The following is a 26,632-nucleotide window of genomic DNA, read 5'->3' as shown; positions in this document are numbered from 1 at the left end:
ATGATGCTGTTTACCAACTAATAAGTATGATATTTATTCTTCAAACTATACACATAGACTAAAATATAACTCTGGCAGAAATTTTTAATTCAAGACATCTTTTTCGTAAGCTAGTGATTGTCATGACTCATATTACGTTGAATTGTTAATTCCACAAAGAAAAAGGACTTGTCTATCTCTTCCTTATCAGCGTACACACCTTGAACTTCAATAAATTCTTGGTAGTAAATGTATTGCTAAATTTTCCAAGTTTTATTTCTATATAAAATATGTAAACAGTTCCATGAAATCTCAGTAGTTGACCTTGTACAGAGAAATGCCAGCAAATAGATACAATTCAGAGGGGGAAAAAATCTCAGCTGCCTAAGGGGAAGGCTTACTCAGATCACTGTTGATGAATGGATCCATCTCTCAAGTAGCAAACAAAGAAATAACACACAAGAACTCAACTCACTAAGGTGAAAGCTTCTCTTTCCCTTGAAACATCACCAAAAGGAAAAAATTCTTATGTGTCAGTACCTTTACTGCCACTCGCTTGGAGTATTTATTATCTTGGGAGCTAAACATTAATAGCCATAGTTCAAATATTCTGTCTGATATCTCAACTGAATGTGACAGAAGTTCTGCATTCTTTGGTCTGTTTGCCCTTTAAAATTTCATCTTCTCTCACCATAGAGATGACGGCAATTGTATGTATGTAGCATTCTGCTTATATTTATATCTTAAAAGATTTCCTGATAAACACCCAGGGCTTGCTTTCATCATTGAGGAAGTTGGCAAGATCCTGCTCATTGTGTAAAGGTAAGACAAGTTGCTGCTCATTTGGTTTATTACAAAACAACAATTTTTTTTAAACCCACTTTCCCTATCTGTCAATCGGTGTAATCCAAATTCCTCTCTCCTTCATAGTATGAATTACTTTATCAGTTAGAATTTCTGATCATGCACTTAGTAATATAGGAAATTCTATTGGCATCTACTGATCCACTGAAGATTCCTGATGTAATATGATTTCTGCCTATTTTTCTAGCCTAGTGTCTCTTTGACTACCATCAAATACTGTGCAGGCATTTCAAACCATTTGCCACTCCCCCAACAACAGTGGATGCTCTTTTATATCCCTAGGTCTGCATACTTTCAAGAAATGCTTTTCCCTTACAGAAAATGCCCCCTACAGAACTTTCATGACTTAGAGGGATATGATAGCACACCTCAGTAATTCTAGCCCTCAGAAGGCTAAGGTAGGAAGGTCATCGGTTTGAGGCCAGCATGAGTGACACATTAAGACTCTGCCTCCAAAAATACCCTAAAACCAAACAACTATTTTTTCAGAACTTTCCAGAATTAGCTAAAAAAATGCATCATCTTTAGGAATGCCATCCAACCGATATGGCCAATCATTGCTGCCCCCATCTTATCACTCATCCATTATGAGTGCAGTTATACACCCAGATCCCATGCGAGGGCTTCAACATATGCCTAGTGCCTGATTCATGCAGTCACTCAACACAGAACACAGGTTTGCTGAGCTCAATAACTATTGGTGCTGCCACACATACAGATAGGAAGACAAAGATGGCCTTCCTGGGCAGTGCTACCTTCAACTATCCTGCTGTCTTGAGTCTCTCTTGTTGGGTATTAGAACAAGGATTCCATTGGGCTTTTAAGTGCAAAGAACTATTGTCATGAGGTAAGGACTTCCAAATACATTAAGACAATCCAAACAACAAAATGTTTTTTTCTTCCAAAGTACACTGAGCTTGAATCAGATGATCTGTGTATTGCATTGTGTGTGACTCAAGTAAATGCTGACTGGACAGAAGTACATGATTTCAATCAGAAGATGCTACTCCAGGATGTCTATGAACATTAAAGCAAGAGAAACAATCATTTTGAGTGTTGTAAATCAAGAGAAATCAAGAATATTTTTAGAAAATGTATCAACAGAGATGAAAGCAACAGAAAACCACTGTTGTACTAAGTTTGTAAATTAAAAAAACCAACAAAACAATTGCTATTGAAACAACAAGTTATTTCCTTAGCAGAATAACATGTTCACACTATTCTTTTCATGTCCCAAATTAGCTATGGATGCTCCCAAAGAGGGATATTTTCTAATTACTTCCTCACTAATACTTTAGAACTTGATGGTGGCACAATTCCATCACTAGCTCTGACTCATGATTGATTCATTTTTCTATTTTCCAGATATTAAGAGATCCCATAGTCTCCTCATAATGTGCATTAGAAATGATGCTTTTGAAACTTGTACCATCAAATCTCATCTAAACAATTCTTCTTGGTCTGAAAGCACTAAAAAAACCCAACAACCCTGAGTCCAAAACAGAACAGATCTACAAATTCTTATCACAGTCTAACACCTAGCTAAGTACTGAAGATAATAAAGAAAAAATAACATAAATTTTAAAATAAAAAATCTACCACCATTACTGGCATGTTAAATTTCTTCTTTTTTGAGAAAAAGTCCATTTTCAACAATTGCTGACCGAGTGCTAACTTTTTGTAGTAAGGATACAGGGACACTGTAAACACAGACCCTGAATGTGAGCCATATATAGTAACAAATGGGCCAATAAAGCATCAAAGGAATAAAAGACATTTGTAACTAGAGGAAGCTAGAAGAGAGGAAAGGATCAGAGTAGAAACTATGAAGTTAACCTTTTTCATGTGTTCAGCCTCATGTAATAAGCAGAAAGAGTGAGTGAAAAAGCAAGAGGAATAAAAGCTACTTTGAAGAAATCACATGAACAAAAGTCATCTGGCAGAAGCAACCAGATGGAATAGTTTGAGAGCAAATGAGTTCTCTTTAAAGCTCAACAGAAAATACAGATGGACAGACAGGTTGAGCTAATACAGCCAGGCTGTAAAGCTAAACTCAGGAATCTAAAAATCAATCCACAGACACAGTCAGATGATTTTCAAGGAAGTGGTTAAAATGACAGTTATTTAATATGTCAATGAAGAGATGAAACTTAAAGGAGACTAAAGCTGTCGAGGCTGTTGTTTCTGTTCGAACCCAGATGGTTGAATGAAAACAGAATCCTGGGCCTTGTGGCTAATGTTTACATCTGCTGTCATTTGGAAGTATCTCAGTTGCTTATAGCTTCATGCTATGCAAAGCACATCATTATGAAGTCTTTTGTCACCAGAACTGGGAATTCTGCAGACTTTATATGTGCACAAAACTATTGTTATAAGAAAACATATACATATATGTGTGTATATGTGTTTGAGAATCTGACCATCCTCCAAAAAACCACCTGTATAGACTGCCCGACATCTAACATATATCAAGCACTCAATAAACAATGAAATTGATTGCTTTAGTAGCTTTTTAATTCAGTTGCTATAAAGCTTCTGGAGGATGATGACCTATATTCTGGTCTACTTGGCTGTATCATAATACCCATGTATGTGATCAAACATTATATATTCTATGCAAGATCATGTCCTAGCCTTTCTAATTCTGTTCTGTTTCATCTGACAAAACAATCCATCTTAAATTCATATTGACTGTTCTCCATTCTCACAATCACTGGGTATCTTCCTAGGTAGATACCTCTATCTAGAATGCTACCCTTGCCTCACTTTTACTCCTCTAGATTTCAAACTTCCTTTCTTTTAAAAGCCTCCTCTGACCACCAAACCTAAGTCAGGTTGCTACATACATTCATCTCATGTTATTACAATAGCTTTTAATTGTATTTAAAGTCTTTATCCACCCTAGCATATGAAACCCTGTAGGTTAGAGCCTGGGCTGGTCATCATCTACTTACTGCTCTGCTGGGCAAAGTCTCAGTTACTTGATAAATGTCTGTTGAATTAGTGTGTGTGTGTGTGTGTGTGTGTGAGAGAGAGAGAGAGAGAGAGAGAGAGAGAGAGAGAGAGAGAGAGAACAAATAAAACAAGAAACAATGACAGAATTTTAATCCTCAATATCAATATTCATTCTTATCTAACCCTGCAGCAAAAACCCACGAATTAAGAACATCTACTACTAGTAATCCAGTTCAATATGAAAAGAGGCTTTGAGAACTTGTTATAAACTACATACAGCAAACAGCATTAAATGACAAGGACCAGAGCATCTGTTCTATGTTTTCTAACTTGGAGACTAAGGAAAATCAGAGTTTCTACTTTACATTTATTATAAATACTAAATCAGAACTAGCCTTATCAACTTTATGAATGAATTCCTTAACTTGCTTAAATCACTTTGTAGATATACAATAAAATGTCACAGTCACGTGTTTTGTTTTTGTTTTGTTTTTACAAAAAAGACAATCAAATAAAACCTTTATAAGAATTTAAAATGTTCCAAATTCAGTACCTATCCCTATACCTAAATTAAGCAAAAAATGTTTTAAGTCATCTTTGGGTGGCTTTTCAGTCCTCTATTCCTAAATCTTATACAAATTCTTGAGTTCAAGCTCTAAAGATAATAATCAAAGCCCAAGTCATTTATTAAACTGAAAGTGGTCATAAAGCAAAGTTAATGCAACTCATAAGGCAAAGCAAACCAAGAAATGCCTTGACCTATGAGCTCACAGGACCCCTTTGAAAAGTTGAGAGAAACTACTAGGGAAGAGGTTAAAATTCAACTTTGGTTTATACCCCTCTTTAAATCACGGAAAAAGCAAGCATGTTCCTGACAAGTTAAGATTATGAGTGATAACTTACCCAACACACACTTCCTGAGTATTCCCATAAGGATTTTTAAAATAAGTTTAGAATGATACCTTCAGAAATGTTATTATTACTAAAATCCTTCTTTATGAATCAGCTTTTTTATTTTCTGTGTGTGATGGTCCTGGGACTTGGGGTCTTAAACTCAGAACATAGGTGCTGTCTATGAGCTATTTTTTGTTTGTTTGTTTTCCCTCAAGTCTAACACTCTACCACTTAAGCCACAGCTCTACTTCTTGATTTTTGGTAACTGGAGATAAGAATCTCACAGACTTTCCTGTCCAGAGCTGGCTTTGAACTGTGACCCTGAGATCTCAGCCTCCTGAGTCGCTAGGATTATAGGTATAAGCCATTAGTGCCCAGGCTGAAATCATGTATTTTTAAAATAACTAACCTTTGATTTACAAAGTGCCACATCTTAGAGAAGTCTTAATAACTATTATGTTTATTGAGCATTAACATTTTACTACTGAAAAGTGGTAGCAGTTTTCTTTCTTTAAAATTTCCTCTTGTTCCATCCAAGTTTAAAAATTTTAAGAAGATAATTTTCTTTTTTTAAAAATGACTAAGGGGGCTGGGAAAGTAGCTTAGTGGTAGAGTGCTTGCCTAGCATGCACAAAGCCCAGGGTTCGACTCCTCAGTACCACATACACAGAAAAAGCCGGAAGTAGAGCTGTTGCTCAAGTGCTAGAGTGCTAGCCTTGAGCAAAAAACAAACAAACAAACAAAAACAAAAACAAAAAACAACAACAACTCAGGGGCAGTACCTAGGCCCTGAGTTCAAACCCCAGGACCAACAAAAACAAACAAAAAAACAAGACTAAGGCATTACTAAGCTACATTGGTTATATATTTCTCCATAACAAACCAACCAGATACTTAGCAATTTGTTTGTTTGCCAGTCCTGGGGCTTGAAGACAGGGCTTGAGCACTCTCCCTAGCTTCTTTTTGCTCAAGGCTAGCACTCTACCATTTGAGCCACAGCTCCACTTCCAGCTTTTTCTGTATATGTGGTGCTGAGGAATCTAATCCAGGGCTTCATGTATATGAGACGAGCACTTTACCACTAGGCCATATTCCCAGCCCAACACTTAGCAATTTAAAACAAGTATTTTGTATCTTACTTTTTAGGGATAGGAATCTAGAAATAGCTTAGTTCGGTGGTTCCTGCTAGTGGTCTTTCGTGAGGTTGCAATCCAGGTGTTGGTTGGGGGCTGAAACTTCCAAACTTACTCTCATGCTAGTTACTAGTAAGAGGCTTCAGTGATATACAGGCTACTGGACAAAGGGCCTCAGCTCCTATACGAGGCTGGCTGTTGGAATATCTTAGTTCCATTTCCTATAGGCTTCTACGTAGGGCAACTTAACAGGGCAACTTCCCCCCCTCTTCGCCACCCCCCCCCCCCCGCAAGAGTGAGTGATCCAATAGGTATAGTAGACAGATAAATAAAGACAGAAACCACAGGAATGATCTAGTCTTCAAAGTCTCACATCTACCTTCCTACTTTGCTCCATTCATTAGAACTGAGTCACTCGGGGCTGGGAATATAGCCTAGTGGCAAGAGTGCTTGCCTCGTATACAGGAAGCCCTGGGTTTGATTCCTCAGAACCACGCATATAGAAAAGGCCAGAAGTGGCGCTGTGGCTCAAGTGGTAGAGTGCTAGCCTTGAGCAAAAAGAAGTCAGGGACAGTGCTCAGGCCCTGAGTTCAAGGTCCAGGACTGGCCAAATAATAATAATAATAATAATAATAATAATAATAAATAAGTGGAAAAAACAAAGAACTGAGTCACTCAAGTTCAGCCCTTACCCGATGTGAGGGAAATTAAAGTCCCCTTCTTGAAGGGACAAGTACCAAACATCAGCCACATAAGCAGTGGTCACTAAAAGTATGAAAGTTAGATGCACTCAGAGTTAGGAATGTCTAAGTTTGAATCCTGCCTGCACAAGCTGGTTGTGAGTCTTTTTGGAAATTATTTAACCTGCATATGTCATAGTTTCACCAGCTGTATAGTCATATGGCTTATATACTTTTCTTTTTTTTTTTTTTTTTTTGCCAGTCCTGGGCCTTGGACTCAGGGCCTGAGCACTGTCCCTGGCTTCTCTTTGCCCAAGGCTAGCACTCTACCACTTGAGCCACAGCGCCACTCTTGGCCGTTTTCTGTATATGCGGTGCTAGGGAATTGGAAGCCAGGGCTTCATGTATACGAGGCAAGCACTCTTGCCACTAGGCCATATTCCCAGCCCTTATATGCTTTTCATATACAACATGAACAAAGGAATTGGTTCTTGCTAAGGCTTTGAGAATTAGGGTTAGTGCTAGCCAATCATAAACACATCCATCACATGACCTACCCAGTAGTAATTGGCTAAGGAGATGATCTAAGTGCCTGCTAGGTACAGCATCCACAGTCCTTTGCCCTGTAAGTGTTTATAATCTAGCATTTTCAAAAAGTAAGTCTAAAATTTATACATAGAAAAGGTAATGTGGTTCTTTCATTTAGGAATCAGAGGAAAAAACAGAAAAGTATCCTATTCCACTTAAAGACATATACAGAAGTTTCAAACATTTTTGTCCACTTGTTTTTGGTTTCTTTGCTTATTTTTAAGAAATCATCTCCTCAGCTTAAATATTCTCAGATGCCCTATGTATAAAATCATTGAAAGCAGCCTAGTACTGTACAAAAAGGGAGGCATGTAAGACAGACAACCTGGTTCTATCTTCTCGACACTCCATGATACCCTTTGGGGATTATTGGGGTACAGTTTACAAATTTGCATTTACAGATCATACCAGTCAATGCATATATAACAGATCAAAGGTCATGGTTTAAGAATATGGCAACTTGATGAAACCATGTGCATGAAAGAAATAATCTCAGCTGGGTGCCAGTGCTCATGCCTGTAATCCTAACTTCTTGACTAATAAGAGGACGATCCGATTCCAGACCAAAGAAAAATCCACAAGATCCCTTTCCAAAACCATAGCTAGGTGTAGGGGTGGAAGTTTGTGTCTCTCATCTGGAGCTGTGTGGGAGGCTGAGATTGGAAGGATGGAAGTCCCAGGCCAGCCTGCACAGAAAAATCTGTGCTCCTTCATCTCAACAATGATATAAAATATGCAGATTATGGCCCAAGCATTTCCCAATCAGGAAGTGAGATGTTTTCTCTATAAAAACCAACACTAAAAAGGGCTGGAGGAATGGCTCAGTGGTAGAGTGCTTGCCTAGGAAGTATAGGCCCTGATTTGAAATCCTAATGTTGCCAATAAAAAAAAAAAAGAAATAGTTTCAATAAAGTATTCTGAGAGGTGATAATATTTTCACCCTTAAAAGATGCAATGTTTTAAATATAGAAATCTAGAAAGATTACTGTTTGTTTTGGTAGTACTGGAGTTTGTGCTTAGCAGGGCCTATTGCTTACTAAACAGGCACTCTACCATGTAAGCCACACCTCCATTTCCAAAGGACCACTTTTAAATGAGTATTTACTTATTCCTTCTGAGGGGGAAAAAAAACATTTTAACATGAGAGTTTCTTTGTAACTTTGAATTATATCTCATTCTAAGAAAAAACACAAATTTGTATCTGATATAGATTTTGTATTATTAGACATTAACTCTGGGCTTCCAACTACTTGTAATCAAAACAAACATACAAAAATAAAGGTGTATTTCTTACTGAATTTAGAATTGGAGATTAGAGGAATTTCAGCATTAATTACCTGAGGTATCCAAGTTTACCTTTTCAGAGTCAAAGCTCAAATAATTTAGAAGAAATTCTACTTATAAACTTCATGGCCTGCATTCCAAAGCAACCAAAGATAATTTTCAGTTGGGCCACTGCAAATACAAAGATTAGTCAAATATTTCAATAAATATTCTCCATCTCTCAATATAATACTTAAAAAACTGTCACCAAGAAAATACTGAGAAATGACAGTTAGCTATTCAAATTCAAACACATTATAAAATAACAAAATTCTTCAAATTATTACATAAGTGCCATGCCATTTGAAGATGTTCACTTTCATAACTATTATTGGCCCTGTATCAAACATTACTTAATGGACTATAGCTGACTTTCCAAAGAGCTTTGGGCCAACTTATATGGCTGTTAGCATATTAAAAATATAACCAGTTTTATAAAAGTAGTCCACAAATTCAAATCTGTTGAAATTTGATAAAATGTAATAAAAATTGACCAAGATAATGCGCATTGTATTCATAAGATGCTTTGTTAAATGGCAACTCCTTTGTAGAAATATAAAGATAATAAAAATAATAATAAAATCAAAAGTTGCAAAGTTTGACAACAGATTTTTGGAAATGCTTATTAGACAAGAAAAAAAGATCTCCTCCTAGAAGAAAGTCACCAAGGATAGTGATTGGGCATGTGGAGAAGTGTGAGAGTAACTGAGTATAACATAATCAGAGTAGGGGCTATAAAGTTTAATCTCAGCACTATCTGTGGATCCCTGAACAAGAAAGTTAGCTGTCTAGCATCTCACTCAATCAGTTTTCTGAGTTACACCTTGCAGTTCGCAAGAATGAGATGTGATAAACTTACACAATTCTAGACATATTATGAGACTTAGCTCATGATTTAGGGAATCCTAATTCATGCCTGACATTCAGGACATACATTCAACATTAAATTTATTCCAGGTAATCATGCTGTTACGAGTATTTTTTAAATGACTGGTGGATGCTGAGCAACACATACTACCTATGGAATGACATTTTGTTTTTCTTGATGTTTTGCCATTGTCTTCTTCTTCTTCTTCTTCTTCTTCTTATTAGTCTTTTGTAGTTTTGTGTTTCTTTTTCCGGAGCCAGGGACCGAACCCAGGGCCTCGCGCTCACCAGGCGGGCGCTCTTCTGCTGAGCCAGATCCCCAGCCCCTTTCTTGATGTTTTGAACTATATTTTTAATTAGTTTTGAGGACATATTCCGTGTTCAACATGGTGTTGGGGTCAACATCACCATGTTATGGGACTTACTTTTTTGTTTGTTGTTGGTTGTGGTCCTTGAACTCGGGGCCTGAGCACTGTCCCTGAGCCTCTTTGTGCTTGAGGCTAGTGCTGTACCACTGAGCCACAGTGCATGCCACTTCCAGATTCTTTTCCCTCCCTCCTTCCCTCTCTCTCTCTCTCTCTCTCTCTCCCTTCCTTCCTTCCTTCCTTCTTTCCTTCCTTCCTTCCTTCCTTCCTTCCTTCCTTCCTTCCTTCCTTCCTTCCTTCCTTCTTTCCTTCCAGTACTTTATTGGAGATGAGTCCCAAGGGGCCTTCTCTGCCTGGGCTGGCTTCATATTGTGAACCTCAGATCTCTTCTGATGAGCTAGGATTACAGGTATGATGAGCCACTGGCACCTGGCTTATAGAACTTATTTTGTAAGTTACAAAGATCAGTTTACCAACACAAGAGGGACTTGGTCTGATTCTAGGGGAAAGCCAAACCAAGATGTCACTCTTGCCACCATTTTTACATATCTGTAGCAAAACAGCCACTAGCTATAACAATTCAAAGTTATTGATGAGTAGATCTTATACCTATTCCCATCATCTTTGGTCCCTGAAAGAAACTCTTCATCCAGGAGAGAATATCACTAATTTGAAAACACAAAGTAATCCACACATGAAAACCACACATCTTTTGACATGTGGAAAGTAAATAAATATTTAGGAGAGTATCAATAAAAACCTTTATTCATTAAACTAAAATTTCCTGAGTATTTTTCTAGGGGATATAGAATGAAGAAAACAAGATAGTCTCTACATTAATGTTAGGGAGATGGGTTAAAAACAGGAAAAAATTAAACAATATGATATTAATGATAAATGCTGTTAAGAAAATAAGGCCAAGTTTCATTATACTATGACATAGTTGGCAGGTTACTCCAGTTATGGGTTAAAGAAACTTTCTCAGAAGATGACCCTTGGTCTGTGCCTAAATTATAAAAAGATCTAGTCATGTAAAAACCAAAATATACTACTACAACATTACTATGCCAATGCCACTATGTCCAACTCCTCCCTCCCTCCAGCATAACTTCCTTACTTTTTCTAAACAAATAAAAACCTAGATCTGAAGAGTATGCTGCTTTCTCATAAAGTAGCATCTTTAGACCCATCAAGTATTGACAACTATGGAAGCTAAGTAATAGGTACCTAAGGACTCAAAATACTACTCTCTTTGCTTTGTGTGTGCTTAAATTTTCCCCCAAATTAAAGGTTTGTTAAAGAGAAGTTCACATCTGGAAATTTGCGGGGCTCCCAATAATATAGAAATTTCATCTCACCAAATTTTCATTACCAGATTAGTTTTTGAAGCAGGTCTGGTGAGCAATGGAATCATGAAGGTAGAAAGGACTACTTAAGACTAGAAGGAACAAAAGAGATCACCAAATATTCTGTCAATAGAATGAAGAAGTCTCCATTGATTAGCCAACCTTATAGGGGGTCTAAGTCTTTGTCTTTGAATAGACAGTTTTACAGATGGGAGTAGTTGGAAGTTAACACGTAGACATGAACCTGGAATATTATATATGCATTACATAATTTGCATAAGAATGAAAATTATTTGATTCTTGTGGAATGAGTAGGCCTGTTTTTGCAAAATGATTGTAATATTCCTTTACTGAACATATAATCCTGGTCTTCCCCCCCCTTCTTCGAATGGTTCTAACATATTTTCAGTTTCCCTCATCAATTAATATTTGTATTTATCTTACAACTATTCATTTTATAACTTCAGGATGGTCATGAACTTACCTTTGATGAAGAATTACCCTTTAGCAAAGAGATTATTTTAACATGCTGCTATAATTGGACAATCATGCATGTATGTGTCCATGTCTGAACATTCCTTCAAAGCCAAGGATTAAAATACTGTGAGGTTTCTGTGTGTAGCTGCCTCTACATTTTTTTATACCACAGCAGATCACCCTAGACTATTCCTTATTCCTTATCCAGAAAGATCTTTTACCACAAACCCTCTTGCTCCACTGAGTAACTTTTGATTGTCCCTTATCTTTCCCAAAGTGTCTCCTACTTAAGATGGATATCCTATCCCTGGCAGACAGAAATCTCTCTGAGAAGCATCTATACCAGAGCAATGGTCACTATTGATTCTAAAAATTCAAATTTCATAAGCCACCAATAAGCATGCGGTTGTAATACTCCATAGCTTTGCTTTATAGCAGCAGTCTAGAAACAGTGTCAGCGATGTCAAACACACACACACACACACACACACACACACACACACACACACACACACACACACAGAGGAATCTCTGGCTTGCAGCACCTTTTTTGAGAAATTCTGATAATTCAAATAAAATGAGTACTTCAGAGCATCATCAAAACCTTAATTTGATTGTTCCTGGAATGAAGGTGGAGGAAAAAGAAACAATAATTAGTATCAAACAGGCATTTTAAAATGATGAAGATTCACTCATGAAGACTGTCAAAGGGGCACTGCAAGGAACCCTCCCTCAGTCCAGTCCAAAACACGCCAGGGACTGTTTCAACACATCTGAAGTACAACAACCTGATGAAGTAAGAACCCCACCCTCAATTCTGCAGATTAAGCCCAGAGAGTTTAATTTTCCAAGAGTATAAAGATAGCAAATAAAAATAGGCAGAGCTGGATTCAACTCCAGTTAGACAAGCCAGATTTGTGTGATTCCCACGTCCTTTCCAGAATGCCAACCTATCTTTAGGTTTCCACGGTGGCTGACACCTCAGCAGGCATCTGCCAATCCTACTTTATGGAAAATTTGTCTCTGTTCCCAGTGGAAAGAATTGATGGTCAAATACATCAAGTATCTCAAAGCACCAGAGTTAACACAACTAACTGTCACCTTCCTAGATGAATGACAGCGATACTCAACATGATTTGCTGCATTTAAGTGTGTCCCCCAAGGGTGTACGTGTTGAAATTTAATCCTTATTGTGAAGTATTAGAAGGGTGGAAACTTTATCCAACTATGATGTTTAGCAATGAGGCCTTTGGGAGCTGATTGGGATTAGATAAGATCATCAGGGTGGAACCCCCATGACTGAATACTTCTGGCTTTATAAAAAGAGACACACAGAGAGAGAGAGAGACAGAGAGAGAAAGAGAGAGAGAGAGGGAGGGAGAGAGAGAGGGGGAGAGAGGGAGAGAGGGAGAGGAAGAGGGAGAGGGAGAGGGAGAAGGAGAGGGAGAGGGAGAGGGAGAGGGAGAGGGAGAGGGAGAGGGAGAGGGAGAGGGAGAGGGAGAGGGAGAGGGAGAGGGAGAGGGAGAACCAGAAATGAGATGTGTGCTCCCTGTTTTTTGTTACATGATTCCCTGCTCTGGCTAGGGATGCTGCCATCAAGACTGTTCTGTCACCTGCATGCTAAAACAGTACTCTGTCTTCTGTAGTGTCATTAACAACAGAAAATAGACTAAGAAGATGCTATATTCCCTGTCATAGAAGCTAAAGGGATGGTACACGAAGAACGTAGCAGAAAGGAAGCTACAAAGTTAATTGTTTTGTTTTTGTTGCCTGGGGCGTGGACACTGTCCCTGGCTTCCTCTTGCTCAAAGCAAGCACTCTACCTCTTGAGCCACAATGCCATTTCCAGATTTTTTCTATATATGTGGTGCTAAGGAATTGAACCGAGGGCTTCATGTATACGAGGCAAGCACTTTACCACTAGGCCATATTCCCAGCCCCAGGAAGCTACAAAGTTAATGTCATTTCTAACAGGAGGTCTTTTTAAGGACTCTGATTTCCTCATTTATAAATAAAGTGAGGATGAATAGGAGTCTACTGACATTGGGGTAACATAATTTTTCCTTGTGTAGAACTGCCTCTGGCCTTACAGACATTCAGCATCTCTCACTCTGGGTACAAAAAGCCTATAACTCTTTCCAGTTCTTAGAATGACCATATTTCCAAATGTCCCCATGTGCTACCTAGCAGGGAGGCAGAGGCTTAAGTAAAAGCCTTTGGTGAATGATCTCAAGTTCTATGAGGCCCTATGGCTATAGGAACTAGCTGTCAATATTAGCGTGAGGAGGGGAAGTAGGGGCAGGAAGAGAGCCTCCCAGGCTAACTCTTCCATTGTAAGGACTATTTGTGATATTTGCTTTAAAGGAAACCATATTGTTGGTATCGTTAATGGACCCCCTTAGAATACTATTGAAGGATGTCGTACACCTGAGTTAAAATAATGTTCAGAAAGTAGTATATAGAAACATCCTTTAGCCCACACCACTCTGCACTAGGCTCGGGATGGGTTCCCCAATGGGCCAACTTAGGGATGAGCCCCAGTGCAGCAACTACTAAGCAAACAGAGGAGCTTCCATCAGAAAACAAATCCATAGTCTGGGAAAGTCTTCCTGCTCACCTGTCATCACTAACACCAGGGAGCTACAAGCATACTTCCTGATCCTCAGTTCCCTAGCTCCTGGCCAAAACATATCCAACCCTTTCCATAGAAATGATTATATTTGTAAAGTATGGTTTAGGAGCAACTTTGCCCATTAAAGCCTCTCTCCCAATACCTATTACATGCAAACACATATTTCTTCTCTCTAAATAAATGCCACATTTAGAGTTCTATATAGAACCCTTCATTACAACACACAGTTATTAACTACTCCACAATCATACCACATACATTGATATAGTATTGGTTTCTTAGCTTGAATGCTGTGACCTAAATTCAAGAGTTTTGCCTTACACTACTTTTGCTTTTCCCAGTGTCTAGCACATTCCTAAGAACACATTAATGACTTAGTAAATGCATGTTCTGTCTTTGGCTTCTCACAGTGATACCCAAATGGCTTGGCCAAACTTATATCTTGGGGGAGGGCACTAAACAAAACAAAACCCAAAATTATTTGTGCAACATCTTTCTCAAGTACTTACCAAAGTACTTTTGGATGATATAATTAATTCTCATAGATCCTATGTGCAATGAAAGAAAGAAAGAAAAAAACTAAAAGGCATTTTTTTAAAAAGCCAAGAGAATCAAAATGGCATATCCGATTCTGATCCACTAGAAGTACGAAGTTGAGGATTTAACTCTACAGAAGAACACATAGCTAACAAGTGCAAGGTCCTGAGTTCAGTCTTCAGCTCTGGAGAAAACATTAAAAATTCAAAATATGGATACCTCCATCTTTTTCAAGTAGTAAAAACTTGTAGTTGTTTCAAAATCTGTGTACCACATTCACCTTTAGAAGCTGGTTATCAAGTCTTGGTGCTATCACTAAACGGAAGCAATAGTACCAAGCTTACATTATAAAGGTGATGTACAGAGGGTTTACACTTACATAAGTCAGGTAATGAGTACATTTCTTTCTTAACCCTTCACTCACTCTTTCCAGTTTTTTTCCCACCCACAAATTGTATAGTTCATTTTCCACATAGTGTGTGTAATGCCACTGCTGTGTTTGTTCACACTTTGTCCCACCTATTCTGTGTCCCCCTTATCCTCCTAAAGACAAACTAACAAACAAGACGAAAAGAAAAGAAAACAAAAACAGCAGCATCAACAACAAAACCTCTTGTTTCCATTTCTTGGAGTCCATTTTGATAACTACTGTTTTATAAGATCTTATGCACATAACTATAGAGCCTTTGTAATCATCTCCTATGAATATCTTCCTTTGGTCTCACTGTGTGAAGTCTTAGAGACCAGAATAATTTATCATATCTTAGTGTATTTTTTTTTTATCATCCAGTGTGTTTACTTGTAGATTTGTAGGCACATTCTAGTTACTACAAATGAGGGAAAACACACAATCTGTTTCTTTGGGTCTGGCTTACTTCACTTAATATAATTTTTTCCAAGTCTTTCCATTTCCTTATGAGTGGTACCATCTCATCCTTTCTGATGGAAGTGTAGAATTCCATTGTGTATATGTACTACATTTTCTTGGTCCATTCATCCACTGAGGGGCATCTGGATTGGTTCCATATCTTGGATATAGTAAACAATACTGCAAGGAACATAGTTGTACTGGTACCTATAGTGTGACCTTGTTTGTGTTCTATTGAATAAATGCCCAGGAGTGGAACTGCTGGATCACAGAGAAGCTGTATGTTTAGTCTTTTGGGGAACCTCTATACTGCTTTCCAGATTGGTTGAACAAGTTTACATTCCCACCAACAGTGTAATTGTGTGCCCTTTTGACCACATCCTTGCTAGCATCTGTTACTGATAGTTTTCTTGATAATGTTCATTCTAACTGGGGTGAGGTGGAATCTCAATGTTGTTTTGACTTGCATTTCTTTTATGGCCAAAGATGTTGAACATTTGTTCATGTGTCTATTGGCCATTCTTACTTCTTCTTCTGAGAAGTCTCTCTTTAATTCTTTAGCTTATTTATTAATTGGGTCATTCATTATTTGAGGGCTTAGTTTTTTAAGAATTAAGTATTATTTAGATATGAGGACCTTGTCTAATGCATAACTGGCAAAAAAAAAACTTCTATTCTACGGGCTTTCTATTTAACTTATTGGCTATGTCCTTTGCTATGCAGAAATTCTTCAGTTTGATGCAGTTCAATTTATCTAGTCTTTCTTTGACTTGTTATGATTCTGGATCTTTACTTAGAAAGTTTCAACCCATGGTCAGGAGCCTTAGTGTTTTCTCTATTCCTTCTTTTAATATTTTCATGGTCTCTAGCCTTACATTGAAGTCTTTGATCCATTTTTAATTTCTTCTGGTGCAGAGTGATATCTAAGGATCTAGCTTCAGTTTTCTGCATCTGGGTAGCCAGTTTTCCCAGCCCCATTTGTTGAAGAAGCTGCCTCTCTTCCAACTTGTGTTTTTGGATCCCTTATCAAATATTAGGTGGTTATATGTCTGTGGGTTCATTTCTGGGTCTTCTATTCTGTTTCAGTTGTTCTCAGGCCTATTCTTGTGCCAGTACCAAGAAGCTTGTATTATTATTACTACTACTACTATTATTATTATTGCTATTGTCTTATCTTTATCTGCCTCCATATATCTCTTGTCTTCATTTCAATATTGCTACTTATTTAGCTACATACTTGGCCACTGATGAAATAGTGATTAAATACGTATGACAAGTAAAACACAATTTTGTTGTCTAGGGGAAATAAGATGCTATCGTATTCATATGAAGGAAGCCATTTCCTTCTTTTTTTAATCTTCATTGATCAATATCTTGCCTATGAAGAATGGTATACTATTCTATCCTTTGAGGAGGAAGTCAAAGAAGCCCTACCTTCAATTTATCATTCATATATGCTCTTCTAGACCGGTTTTCACTTTGCTTTGTCAAGTTGAGTTTTTGGGAGATAACAATCAATCACCTAGTTTGAAGATGGCAAGAGAAATAGTTCATATTTTGAATTAAGATTTTTAAGCCAAGAGCAAAAGCTGTTTTATGTCCAATGTCAAGAAAAATTCACAATCTGAAAATTTTAACAGCCACCATAAAATCCCAGATGAGCTTATTGCATTGCACACCACACAAATCACTTTGACCTCTTGTCTCAATAAGCACAGAAAAAGAGCTACTTAAAACTCCTTTATGACTCTGTAATGATTATGATTCATTTTTACTTGCTATGATAGCTGATAGAGAAAAATGGGTATAAATCTTAATATAATAAGTACTTTTTTGAAGTTCAAAAAAAAAAAGAAAGCTCTTCCTGGGTGCCAATGGCTCATGCCTGTAAACCTAGCTATTCTTTAGTCTGAAATCTGAGGATTGCTGCTCTAAGACAGTCCAAGGATGGAAAGTCTATGAGACTCTTATGTCCAATTAAATACAAAAAAGAAAGAAAAGGCCAGAAATGGAGCTGTGCTTCAAGTGGTAGAGCACTAACCTTGTGCAGAAAAGCAGAAAAGATCAGGGACAATGGCTCTGTGTTCAAGCACCCCCCTGCTCCCCCAAAAAGATTTTTCTTTGACCCAGTGAATTCATCCTATGTCTATTATATTCTAAAATAACAGAAGGAAAGTCTCTTCTGTTTGTTTAGTTTGTTTTTTTTAAAGACAGAATTTCATTACACAGCTCCAGCTGGTCTCAAAATTCTGGTCCTCCTTCATCAGCCACTTAAGTACTGGGATAACTGGCATGTGCCACCATGGTAGGCTAGAATGCTTCTTTTAAGAGATTTTAAATTACAGGTTACTTTAAATGCTTTATTTTACAAACTAGGGAGGAAACAATCAAGAAGTTATAGCAAGCATCTGGCATATCAGTTCATCTACTACACAAAGGTATCTGTGTGCATTGTGTTCCAATGCTGAATAGGACTTTCTCATGCAAACCTCTGCTACCTGCACTGAGTCTCTGAGAAATGAGCTGCATTCTTCTCTCGGATGTCCTTTTTACTTAGAAGCCCAGACAGACAGACAGAGGCTTATTTATGTTTCACCAAATGCATTATATGAGAAGTATAATTCATTGGGATCAGGATGGCATTAATCTAAAGAAAACTTGCTGAAGTCTAGTGAATCACAAAAGAAGCAAGCCTTCACCCACACAATAAACACATCTGGAAGTTTTAAGGGCTCTATAGGAGAAATTATCTGCTGATTTGGGGATAGAGTATTTGAAAGCAAGTTTAAATAATTAAACTAACAGCTCAGCAATTTCTGACAAAATTACTGCTGTTCTGAATCATTACTAAGTAAAGCTGGAACCTAACTTAAGGAGCCATTAACTTATATTAAAGGGGCGAGGGGTGGTGGTGGTGGCTGGGAATGTGGCTTGGTGGTAGAGTGCTTTTCTAGCATGCATGAAGCCCTGGGTTCGATTCCTCAGTACCACATAAACAGAAAGAAAAAAAAAAGCTGTAAGTGGCACTGTGGATCAAGTGGTAGATTGCTAGCTTTGAACAAAAGAAGCTCAGGGACAGTGCCTAGGCCCCGAGTTCAGCCCCAGGACTCTCTAAACGACAGTGATTTTGTCAGTTTTCGTTTAAGAATCTGGTATCTGGGGCTGGGAATATGGCCTAGTGGCAAGACTGCTTCCCTCGTATACACGAGGCCCTGGGTTCGATTCCCCAGCACCACATATATAGAAAATGGCCAGAAGTGGCGCTGTGGCTCAAGTGGCTGAGTGCTAACCTTGAGCAAAAATAAGCCAGGGACAGTGCCCAGGCCCTGAGTCCAAGGTCCAGGACTGGCAAAAAAAAAAAAAAAAAAAAAAGAATCGGGTATCTATCATAGAATTATTTTTTCACTAAAAGCAGAAAAAAAAATGCTTCAGCAACACTTTTTGCATCTGATCAAGAAGGGTTGTATTGTTCAGCATGAAAGCATAGTTCAGCTGGAAGCATAGTAAGAATAACATACAGTAATTTCTGATTATTCAGTTGATTTAAAAAGATTTAAAAACGAGGGTGTAAGATATCACAAGAGGGCTGGGGATATAGCCTAGTGGCAAGAGTGCCTGCCTCGGATACACGAGGCCCTAGGTTCGATTCCCCAGCACCACATATACAGAAAACGGCCAGAAGCGGCGCTGTGGCTCAAGTGGCAGAGTGCTAGCCTTGAGCGGGAAGAAGCCAGGGACAGTGCTCAGGCCCTGAGTCCAAGGCCCAGGACTGGCCAAAAAAAGAAAAAAAAAAAGATATCACAAGAAATGTATTCACTGCCTTATTATGTAACTGTACCCCCTTTGCACACACCTTGTCAATAAAATTTAATTTAAAAAAAAACATAAGAGATCTATGAGGTGGTGGCTTATGCCTGTAATCTTAATTCAGAAAGCTGAGATCTGAGGATTGCAGTTTGAAGGCACCTAGGACAGGCAAGTCCATGAGACTCGTATCTCCCTGAACAACCAAAAGCCAGAAGAAGAGCTGTGACACAAGTGGTAGAGTACTAGCCTTGAACAAAACTCAGGGACAGCACTCAGGCCCTGAGTTCAAGCCCCAAAACCATCCCCCAAAAAAGATAAAAGAATAAAGCAGGCATACATTATTGCTTGATGCTATATTAAGTTAACATTAAGTAACATAACTTATACTTCCACGACCAACGCATTGTACATTGAATCAACTAACACTCTTCCCATACTTGCTCTGTTCATAGCCATTAGCCAAAATGCAAATAAAACAATACAAGTAAAAATTTTACTTCTTCTTCTTAAGGAACCTACAGACAGTATTGCAAGGAAGATAGGCATGAAATAAGCAGGCCATGAAACTAGAATGAAGTAAGTGTCCTAAGAGAGGTTCCAGGCAAGTGTCACAGGAGCTGACAGAAAAAAAGACATTCAGTAATTAAGTGGAAAAGAATTCTAAGAGCTCGTGCTGTTTATTTCTACTGCGTGCTCACTTGTAGCATACAAAAAATACAAAACCCAAGAAGGTTTGAGTTGGCAAAAGTTACAATGCCCACTACAAGGAGAGCTTAGAGGGGACCCACACCTCCTAACACTTAGTTTATAGCTTTCATATGAGATCAAACTAATGTAAATATGTCCTGTATCAAAGTGGAACTTTGGCAAAGTAGAATGTTGCATGTGTCACCAGATGGGGTCTGCTATAATTTGGGTGAAGGGTGCAGAGGAAAGAATAGTGAAATCAATTTCTGAACTTTAATAAGCATACTTTATTATTGGTATGTCTTTACCCCTGTATTTGAGAGCCAAATAAAGCAGAGAAGCAGCTGTATATGAATGGAACCCAAAGCACAAGGGGAATCTTATTGCAAATGCATGTGTATAAACAAAAACATTTTTTATCTGAAAGCTCGACTGATATTGTCCAATTGTCCTGGCTAAATGACTGTTTATAAAGTAGGAGTTTCTGAAGCCAAAAGATGTCAATGATATGATGAATTGGATCTCTCTTTTCCCTCTCTCTCCTTCCTTCTTTTCCTTCCTACCTCTCCGAAGAAAAGCAGATATTCACACAATTCAGAATTGCTAAAAATGTCATTGTGTCATCATAATCCACCACACATAGTTCTTGTAGGACGACAGTTTTGTGGCAGGGACAGATTCTCAGTAGGTGACAGGATAAACACATAATTTAATTTGGAATCCCCAGACAGACACATAAAAGAAAAATCAATGGTTAAGGGTAGGTGTCATAGCCTTGGAAAATATGGGTTTCATATAGAAATACCTTAGCCCTGGAAAGCATATGATTTTCACAGAGAAGAAAATAAGTTAGGAGCAAATTTGCAAATGGGTGAAAATGCTTCTGTCAATCCCCCTCCTCCCACTGCTTGCCTTGAGCCACACCTCGTGCACCTAGAAACCAGCTTTGCTGCCTGTTACCAAGGAAGCATAGACTTGATTAATTAGAAGACACAGAGCATTTGTCTGATCCCTGACTGAACACAAACATGGCATGAAGGCCTAAGTTCATGCTGATGTTGAGATATTGCTCCTAATGGGGAACGAGCTCTTTACACTTCCCTGTGACATTAGCAAGCCATTTACCTCCTGAGGAAAAGCAGGTTGTTGATTTAGTCATATGCAGTGTGTGCATCTCAGGCCCTACTAACTCAAGGAAACATTTCTGTCTGGTGTACTTTCACCTTGTTTGGGGCCAGGTAGCACACTCCCTGGGACTTGGGTAGAACAAGCTTTCAATAAATGCCTGATAGCTAGCACTGACTCATATTCAGGGAAGCAGACACAGAAAGGTCCTTGAAAATATTACATTATAATCACTACCTACAACAAAATTTAAACCTGTCTATCTTCAGAATATTGTATATATAGGTTATATATATATATATTTTTCTTTTTGGTTGCTATTCCTTAATAGGGAGAAATTAAGGGACTATCCTCATGGAATATAAAATTCTTTTTTATTTTTATGTTTTTTAAATTTTTTTCCTTTATTGTCAAAGTGAAGTACAGAGGGGTAACAGTTTCATATGTAAGGCAGTGAGTACATTTCTTGTTCAACATGTTACCTCCTCCCTCATTCCTCCCCTTTCCTTTCCTTCTCCCCTCCCCCCCATGAGTTGTACAGTTGGTTTACACCAAATGGTTTTGTAAGTATTGCTTTTGGAATCATTTATATTTTTATCCTTTGTCTCTCAATTTTGATATTTATGTGATCACCGTGAGACTTTCCATAGTTCAGTCATGAAAACCTGTTATGCCTTGGCCATGAATGAATAATTAATTACCTTATCATTTTTACAATTTGACATTAGCCAGTAGTATCTCTATCTGGCAAACAAAAATATTCTGTGGATGTTAAAATGTCTTAATATAGAATTCCAAAAGTACAAATCAAAAATCTGTGATCCAGACTAAATACACATTAAGAGAAGGAGTGAAGGGAATGTAAATCCTAGACATATTGGTCAGGGTAGGGAGAGGTGAGACCCTCAATGAGTAAGGGACAACTACGAGAAGAGGCATAGCACAGTGTAGCAACCAGCACAATGCCCAAAGGCAAGGAAGAGTAGATTCAACTGGAAGATAGGCAAATTGGAGAAAAAAGATCTATTGGGCACAATGGGTGCAAAATGGAACCTTCTAGAAATATGTCTCCTAGAATGGACTGGTCAGTGAGGAAGTGAAATTTTCAACTTATTACAGGAAGAGATGGGCTACTCCATTTCCTGGGAATTTATATAGAGGTTGTTCAGGCACCGGATAATAAGTTACCAGATAAAAAGTTGGTTATTGTCCTAGGTAAAAATTGGGGGAGGGGGAATATTATTTATATTATAGCTGTTCCAAGTTGAAAAACATCACTTCTCCAGAAAGACATCCCATAGTGTCTTGGTTTGATTCAGTGGTCTAAGGGATAACTCCAGTCTTACTAAGCTTCAGTTCTAATCAATTTAAGATTTGAAGGTGATTGGGTCATTTAAATGGTCATTATTACTTAAATAAGTATTACTTAAATTATGGGAATAATTGTTTGTTTTTGTATTTATTTGGACGATAATAGGGACCACTCATGTTAGGCAAATGCTCTTCCTTATACTCCAGCCTGTTTTTTCAAAGGAGAAAATGCATTGATTTATGTAGCTATGTGCAAACACACCAGAAATAAAAGTATTGTTTCAGCAGGACATATTTCATTTTCTCTTAAAGAAAACCAAGTCCCCATAAGTATGGAATTTACCCTTATAATGACCCAAAGGCTTACTCTTCAGGTTAGTATATTAAAAAATAAAATAAAAACAGCCCATGACATTTTTCCTTGAGCTAATCAGTCTGTTGTCCCACATTCTCACTATATCACTCAGATCTATCTTTACATTAACAATGCCTACCAGCAGATAGCCAGAAAGGCTGGCCAAGTTGGACCAACTTCAAGATTTGTTTCCACACTGGGTGCTTCATGCACTTGGCAGACGCAGGCTGCAACTGTGGCTTCATTTATTACATTATTCTATAAACATTATGTCCTAAGCTAACAAGATGCTTAGCGTGACAGTCCCATAGGTTACCAAGCACCATAAACATCTGTTAACACAGGCGCCAGGCATCACATAGCAGGCCCCCAGTGCCCATTTAACGTGGCTTATGATGTAGCTGTTGTGGGTATTTTTTTAAACCTAATAATCAAAAACAGTGCAGAGTCTGGCTAGAACAAATATTTGTGAGATCAAGTTATGCTCACTTTGAAAAACATGCACTAATGTCATCACTTTGTCAATGAATTTATAGATCTTCATTTCACACCTTTGCCCATTAAGTGTTAGCTTTCATGGTATTCAGGAGAACAAAAGTATTTTCGTATTGTGAGTTATTTACCCTTAAAAAAAAAGGCTGATTGTTGACTCACCAACTTTCCTTAGACTTATGTGAAGCCAAAAGGTTTAAGATTAGAAGATGTAGATGAAGGGTGGAACAAACTTTTTAAGCTACAAATGAGGGTTTCTGAGGCCCTCTAGGTACCACATTCCCTTCCAGTCCAGCCAAATGTCTATCTGAAGGGAAACTGGAAATGGCCAAAGACTCCCAGACATCTAACCCCAGCACATTGAACTTTGCTTTCCTCAAAAAGGAAGAGAACTCCCAATTACAGAGTAAACCAACAAGGCTGTTTGCTAAGTCATTGCTCCCCCCCCTCCCCAATCTCTGTCCAACATTTTAATTCTTGGAAATACTTCAGTAGTTGTTACTTCTATGGTATAGTAAGGTATTGGATACCTTAGAAGAAAAGGAGTGATCCAGGAGGAAAGCAGCTTGGGACACCGGTGGCTGCCACTGACACCTTTAGTCTGACTTTACTCAAGCAAGTTCCTGGCAGTTTAAAAGCACACACCACTGTGGACCCCTCCCCCTCCCACCCAACCATTGACTGTGGACAGCAGCAAAGTAGGGGAATGTCAGATACACCCGTCCCTCTGCCCAGCCTCTGGCATTCTCTACCCACACATGCATACATCTCCAAGAGCCCTTAACTGCCCTCCCATGCAGTTCTACCAGAACTCCAGAAAAGCACCATTTCCAGCCTTCAGACCCCGCAAAGCAACAGGTTTAGTGAGCGTGAATCCTATTCAGGAGTTCCCATCTTCCCAACCCTCTGGCCTCTCCGTTACCTTGCCCAGTCCCTTCCTGGAGGCACAAACAGGCAGGTGGTACCCTGTGGTCTCCCCTCCTCTGACCCCGCTGAACGCCCTCCTGTGGCTCAGGCACCTCCCAGGCACTCACAACACGCACAAGACATACGCCCCCCCCCCCCTTTCAGGGCACCAAACCACCCAACCCCGCAGCCCAGTCGCTGCAGGCTTCCTCCTCGGGCTATCTATTACGCCCTCACCCCGAAATAGATTTCCTTAGGCACCCACAAGTGGATGATACCCCCATCCCGCAATCTCTGCGCACCGGCCGCTCTCCAGACAGGCGGCCCTCCGACCCCCGCAGTCCCGTCAAAACTTTGAGCCCGATGGATTTCCTAGCGGCCACCGTGTCTGGTGCTGGAGATCCGCGCGCGCCTCGCCTCCCACCCACCCCGGTGCTTGGAGACTTGAGGCGGCGGGGACTCCACCAAACCCCAGCCAGGCGCTCGCCAGCGCTCAGGGCAGCCCGGAGCGAGGCGCAAAGGGCCGCGCGCTGTGCAGAGGAGCGCGCGCGGGGCACCGGCTCCCCGCACCACCGCCGTCTTCGGGTAGCGGACCCCCCCACCCCCAGCCTCAGATCGCTCGCTGCCTCAGGCTAGCGGGACGGTCTAACCGAAACGCGTTAGCCAAACTTTTACGACTTGAGCAACATTGCCCCCTCCGCGTCCCGCACACACACAGCGGTGAGAGCAGGCAGCAGCTGGGGATGGTTCTCCTGGCACCCTAACTTCCAGTCACACACACGCTCACTCCACAACACACACACACACACACACACACACACACACACACACACACACACAGAGAGAGAGAGAGAGAGAGAGATCGGGTTACAACCAGGCATAGGCTGAAAACTTTTCGAAAAGGAAAGCACAACCCACCCGTAAATCACCTGGAAAAAAAGAATGCCCCCCACAAATACAAAAATCAGGCCCCCATCTGCATAAACAGCTGGCTTCCCGGGTGCACCCCCAGGCCCCCTTAACCAAAACGAGGGAAATAAGAGCCTGACTCCCGGAGCCCCCTCCAGTACCTCCGGAGACGCAGCGCCCGTGTCCGTCTGCTCTGGGGCCGATGGCGCGGGAGCCTCCGGCCCGCGTGGCCCCGGCCCGGGGTCCCTGCCACCGCCCGGGGCTCAGCAGCAACCGCCGCCGCCACCGCCGCTCGAGCAGCCGCTGCTGCCGCCGCCGCCTCTCCGTAGACCGCCTCCTCTTCCCATGGCTGCGCCCTGCTTGGCAGCTCCGGGGCTGTCAGGCTTGGGGAGGAGGGAAGGGGGCGGGGTGAAGCGGGAAGGGAGGAGGGGAGAGGCGGGGAGGGGTGGGAAAGACGGCTGCTGTTCACCGAGGGTCACGGCCGGGACCGGCCCTCCGATCCCGGGATCCTGGCGGCGGAATCAAAGGGAAGCTCGGGGCAGCCAGTTCGAGACCCGCTGCGGGGAGGCGGAGGGCCGCCCGGGCCGCGCATTCCGAGGAGCTGGGATGAAGCCTTCAGCGCGAGGAGTTGGAGCGGGTGCGTGTCACTCTCATCGGGGCTGCGCGGCTCCTCCTAGAGGAAAATATTGGTAGTTGAGGGAGACTTCCTTCCTCTCCGCCCTCCCGGGCTCCCCCAAAGAAGGCTGGACCTAGAAGACTGAGTTCAGTCAACACAGTCGAAGGAACACGTATAGAAAAGCCCCGCTGCCAGGCCAGCAGGAACGGAAGGAAACCCCGGAACGCCAGCTTGGGTAGCCTGCAGAGCTAAAGTGAGCTTGGAGAGCACCGCGGAGGAGCCCAGCAAACACAATCTGCCCACCTGCCTCCACTCGCACAGTCCTACTCTCCAAGGCACAGGGAAAGGATGTTTAAATGAGGAAGTACGTTATGCTGCAGATTAAAAATGGGGACACATGAGGTGACCTACCAAGGACACACAGCAGGTCAGCAAAAGACAATGCCTAAAAGCCAGAGTGCGGGGTGGCAGGGAAAAGAGGGGATGAGCTCCAGCCTGGGTCGTGTCCTCGTGTGTGACCTAGGGAAAGGATCCTGCCTGCCTAGTGTGGAACATGGCTGTTCTGCCAACACCAGCCCTCTCGCCTCATTCTGTTGTTGGGAAAATAAAGCAAGACAAGAAGTGCTTCAGAAGGTCTCGGTTGGTCCATAGGTGTTTTTTGTAAAGCATCAATTTTTCAGACACTGCATGCTTTTCAATTCAGAGTACAAAGGTTCAGCTCCAGGCTCTCTTAGATCTGAAGGAGCAACTACTCATGCAATCGGTTTACTATTTACTTTAAGCTTGACAGCCAGTTATAACCTTGCCTATCTGTAAGTTTCTAACCACTTTGACTTTCCTCTCCACCCCTCTCTTCTACCCTGTCCTCTCCTCTTTTCTCTCTTTTCACCCTCCTTCCCCTTTCTGTTTTCTTTCC

The 26,632-nt window shown here is 40.3% G+C and overlaps 1 protein-coding gene across 2 annotated transcripts in view; it reads right to left on the bottom strand.

Annotated features, from left to right (window-relative positions):
* Ghr (growth hormone receptor) overlaps positions 1-25,375 on the bottom strand; it is a 239,746-nt gene extending 214,371 nt beyond the window's left edge. Inside the window, exon 1 of one of the 2 annotated variants that reach the window (XM_048368191.1) lies at positions 25,262-25,375. The gene's annotated coding sequence lies outside the window, so the exon portion shown is untranslated. The remainder of the gene's footprint in view (positions 1-25,261) is intronic. The other variant, XM_048368192.1, reaches the window with a different exon arrangement.
* Positions 25,376-26,632: the final 1,257 nt, after the last annotated feature.

This window comes from Perognathus longimembris, chromosome 19 (genome assembly GCF_023159225.1).
Source record: "Perognathus longimembris pacificus isolate PPM17 chromosome 19, ASM2315922v1, whole genome shotgun sequence".
NCBI classification, from domain to species: domain Eukaryota; kingdom Metazoa; phylum Chordata; class Mammalia; order Rodentia; family Heteromyidae; genus Perognathus; species Perognathus longimembris.
Note: the sequence above shows the minus strand (reverse complement) of the source record. Positions and strands in the feature narration are given on the sequence as shown.